The sequence below is a fragment of the Cucurbita maxima genome, unplaced genomic scaffold, assembly GCF_002738345.1.
Source record: "Cucurbita maxima cultivar Rimu unplaced genomic scaffold, Cmax_1.0 Cma_Scf00054, whole genome shotgun sequence".
Classification (NCBI taxonomy): domain Eukaryota; kingdom Viridiplantae; phylum Streptophyta; class Magnoliopsida; order Cucurbitales; family Cucurbitaceae; genus Cucurbita; species Cucurbita maxima.
In genome coordinates, this window is record NW_019272070.1 from 527,551 (window position 1) to 532,371 (window position 4,821).

The window sequence follows — 4,821 nt, forward strand, 5'->3', positions numbered from 1 at the left end:
GGGGGGGGGGGGGGGGGGGGGGGGGACTGTTCATATTTGGTCAAGTGCTGATGCGCCTTAAAATTCAAGTAACACTTATGTTGGTGAGCAAAAAGTGACTCAACCAAGCGAACCTAGTGAAAAGAAAATGGCACCTCAACAACTTAGATGGTTAGAAAGAATCCCAAATCCAGATCCAAAGTATGCCAATGTAGCTATTATAGAAGACGAAGTTAACAGAGCTAGAGAGATATGAACAAGCATCACAAAATACATATTGACAGTAGGAAATGGAGGAAGATGTTAGATAAAACCTGAGATTTCCTTATTTAGGTTTACACCTTTCTATTAGGTGATTGAATATCTTTGTTTGACCATTTGACAAACACATCGAATGGATTACCAACTTTTTAGATGACCATTTAGAAGTACCACAGATTTAGTTGGCCACTCTTATGTCATTTTTAGGATAAGTTAAATATTTAAACAGTGAATCTGTTCATAAATATATCATCACCTCATTTTAAGCAAAAGTCTTCACCAATTCTCTCTCTATGTTATTTTTCGCATTTTTATTTTCTTCCAACAACTTTTTGTCAAACAATTTCCAAACAATTTCACTTGCATTAGAGCAAAATCAAATTTGGGAAATAGTGCCAAGACCAAATGATATCAAATCCAACTCTTGAAAGTGGGTTTACGAAATGATTTTTCTCTTAGAGGGATCAATCGAGAGATACAAGGCCTAGACTATAGCTCAAGGGTTCTCTCAACAATATGGACTAGACTATGATGAAATGTTTAGTCTAGTGGCGAAGATCACTATTGTATAGGTTCCTCCAGCACTTGCGGTAAGTAAAGATTGAAAATTATGGCAGATTGATATAAAAAATGTTTTTTTTGCACGGAGAGTTGGACTGGAAGTACATGAACCAACCGAATAAATTTGAGAATGTAGTTGGAGTCATGAGTTAGTATATGCAAAGTTTGAAGAAGCCTCATTTGGGTTCAGCTCGATAGATCCTGTGATATGTTAAAGTTACAATCGACTATGGTCTTTTGTACAAACCAATCCATGCCTTGAAACAAGTTGGATATTGTGATGTTCAATATGCAAGATATCACAATATCCAAAGATCAAACTCCGAGGATGTGTTCAGCTCTATTCGAGAACAATTTTTTTGTGTAGCAAAAGATAATCAATAGTATCATTGTCAACTACAAAAGCGAAATATAGAGCAGCGATTGAAGTAACTCAAGAAATTACGTGGCTGAAACTCTTAATGGAGAATTTGCACCAAAAAGTTGACTATCCAATACCACTTTACTGTGACAACAAATCTACGACTCGTCTAGTAGAAAATCTAATGATTCATGGTAGAACAAAGTATGTAGGGGCTGCCATTTTATTAGAGACAAAGTCATGAATGAAGAATATGGATGACCAAGTGGCGGACTTGTCTATAGAAGGGCCGAATACTTGTAAACATATGGGCTTTCACTATCGGCTCAACATGGAGTGGCGAATGAAGACTAATGCAAAGGGAAGTGTTAAAATCTCATCACTAGTCCAATAGAACCAAACCCAATAATTGCATGTAAGCACTTTAGGAATCAATTGTCTAGGCTCTCCTATAAATACTCCTCTAGTCTACTAAGGTTGTCATCCCAAGAAATCCAAGTAATCAAAAGTAAAGCAAAGTCTAGTAGTCTATAGAGTGTCTTGTACTCTTTTCTCGATTCATTTTGATAAAAAAAATACGAATATTTCCTACAAAGAGTTGTGTTCAATATAGATGTGTATGCATGACAAAAGTATTATGAATGATACTAGCATTATATATATACGTACTAGCATGATGTTGTAATGTATGTTGTATACGGGAACTACTTATTGAGTACGTTTGTACCGACTCTCCCCAAACAATAGATTATATGCATGTGATAAAGATTATCTACGAGCTTGGTGATGCAAAAGAGGAGACATGATAAAAGAGACCATTAGGATTATCTAGAACATAAATTTGTACAAGTATACATATTACCTCAATAGTATATGGATAATGGCAGGATACATCGCTACGAATAAAAATCTAACCTTTCTTTTTCTAAGTTACTTAAATTTTAGAGCTTTAAGAAAGAAATTCAAAAATGGAAGAAGGAAAAAGTTCCCAAGATAAACCTAAGAATTTGAGAAAAAAAAATTAACTCAAGGAATTTTAAGAAATTTGGATATGGGAAAGTAGTCATTTTGAATTTAATGCACAAATTTATCTATAGGGTGACTTAGAATTGCATGAATATGTAGGTATGAACTTATACCTAGAATTATGCATGTTGTAGCCTATAAATCATGAGCTATTTAGGCCTGATTGCATCTACAACCTCGTGACCTACTATTTAATTCTTCTATACACAAACTTTTCAAGATTGGCTAGAAAGCTTATGTAGGCTACTTATGCAACTCCAACGACTATTCCTTGACCCTAAGCCTAGTTGGTCAAGAGGTGTTGTTTCTAGAATCTCGAGCCTAGAAAACGATAAATATGAATGTACGTTAGGAAATAAGCAATTTGACTATAGATTTAGGACCTACCAATTAGAGAACATGATTGATGCCATATCCTTTAGTCCCTAAGGGACTAAGACATCCAAGGGTGCCCAGAAACTCACAAAAGTAGTTTAGATCCGAAGAATCTTCTTATTGTCCCAAAAGAGGTGTAAAGGCTAAATTAACACGAACATAGGTTGCACCAAGGGTGCATGGAAGCACGTGAAAGGCGCATGTGAGTCCTTTTAGCCTGTTCGACTTCCATTTCTTCATTTTTCGTCATGATTTTGATATTGACTTTGATTTTACTTGAACAAGGACCTACTAGTAAAATTTTCAAGAAATTTGAAGCTTCCAACGAGCATATAAGCAATCTAAAAAAAAGCATTTATAGGGATTGCTAAATCGTGCTAGTATGCGAGTATTCCTTACCATAGGTGATTTGAATATGGATGTTTAGGACTTCAGACGAGAAATTTTGGAAGATAATGCATTGTACGTAGGTTATGGATAATCATTGTTATGTCTCTGAATGAAATTTTGAGAAGCATGTTGTTTTTATGCTTTCTGCAGAGCTAGAAAGCAGTTATGCACGACTAGGTTTTGAGTTAGGTAATTTGGACAAGTAAGCTATGTAAAATATATGAAATTACCAAAATGCACTTAGACGAGTTTTGTGATGAATGTTGGTTAATATGCTTTTTGCTGCGTAGAAAGAAGGATGGACTAATGTGATCTGTGCTTGGGTGATTGATGGATGTTATCTTCCCGTTGATTTGCATGAGTGTTTTAGTTTAAGTTTTCAATGTTTTAGGTGATCTATAGGATTATCTCTTTAATTAGCTTACATGAATATTTAGATTATGTACATCATGTTCTAGGTGATCGATAGGATAATCTTCCTAGCAAACCATATACAGGAGAACCAAGTTAAGACTAGGGCACAAGAGTTAGAACGATTTTGTGTCGACCTAGGTCAATACATTTCCATTAGACCAAGCACCCTAAAACCGTGAGCAGCGATCAGAGGTCCAGACTTGTGTACATCCAAAGAATGGATTAGCTTGAAGAGAAAATCCTACGCTTGCTATAAACAAGAGACGAGATTTAAACTGCATAAATATCCCTAAGAACCTTAGTAAACCTCCACGATATTCAAGAATGACTAAGGTAGCACTCTAAGCTATAAGTAGTAGGAACCGTGTCATCATAGTCTCCATTGCCCTTCCCCTTTAGTACTAGTACTTTCGAGCTAGGCATGGGTCGGTTAGGGTAATGCGTGTGAAATAGTCATGGGTCTCTTGAATAGGGCCACTGAGTTGTAAACCTATTTTTGAGAAGGGAGCACGAAGCCACATATGTTGATCCAATAGCTAGCCAACACATAGGGAGTCGCTTCCCTCAAATTTAAGAGTTATCAAGGGTCTATCAATTAACGTTCCATGTGTTCAGATTAGTAGACACCATATTGTCTCATCAAATCATTCTGAGATAGCACCTCAACCCAAGACACCAATCTCTCACTACATTGCAAAAAAGGTACCTTAATTCAAAAAACACAAATGTTGTAGAACCCGTACAAATTCCTAGAGGATAAGATTTAAACCCGAGAACAACTCGATACTAAGGGACCTCCCCAGTTATTCATAAAGCAATAGATATGACTCTAACTACTTGGAGCTTAGAGAAAAGCCTATGGTGGCCTACTAGGTTAAGGATGCGACGAGAGAGAATACCAATAGATTAAAATACCCCACCCTTTCCCCTTTTATTCAGGTGGTCGCAGGTACTCGTTGAACTGGAGGTGTGCTTAAGAGCTACATTATCACAGTAGGGTGTTTTGCATTCATTTATTTACCATGGTTGTCTTGTCTTTCAAATCAGAGTCTAAAATTCGAGGTATCAAACATCGAGTTATGACATCTCTCTTTCTCTTTTCCATCTTCCACGATACCAACCATTCGTTTTTGGATTGTGATGGGAGGAGTTGGGTTTCTAGTTTTTATAGGATTTGTTTGGTTAGATCTAAGTTTTTATAAATCATTCTTAATGTATACAACCCATCTCATTTTCACCTCTACCTTTGGTTGGCTAATAAATTTAACCAATAAAAACGTGAGGACAATATAATTCACAATGTTTGTGGACAAGGGCCTTAGGTAGATCCACCCCGTGAATCTCGAAGACAAAGTCTACACAACCTCAACACGATGTAAATGTTTTTGTCTAAAATAATGATTATGTTTTTTTTTTTTTTTTTTTTTTTTTTTTTTTTTTTTTTTTTTTTTTTT

General features: G+C 35.9%; 1 protein-coding gene across 1 annotated transcript in view; it reads right to left on the reverse strand.

Annotated features, from left to right (window-relative positions):
• Positions 1 to 4,821, reverse strand: part of LOC111471670 (secoisolariciresinol dehydrogenase-like) — a 10,149-nt gene that overhangs the window by 4,450 nt on the left and 878 nt on the right. The window lies entirely within an intron of this gene.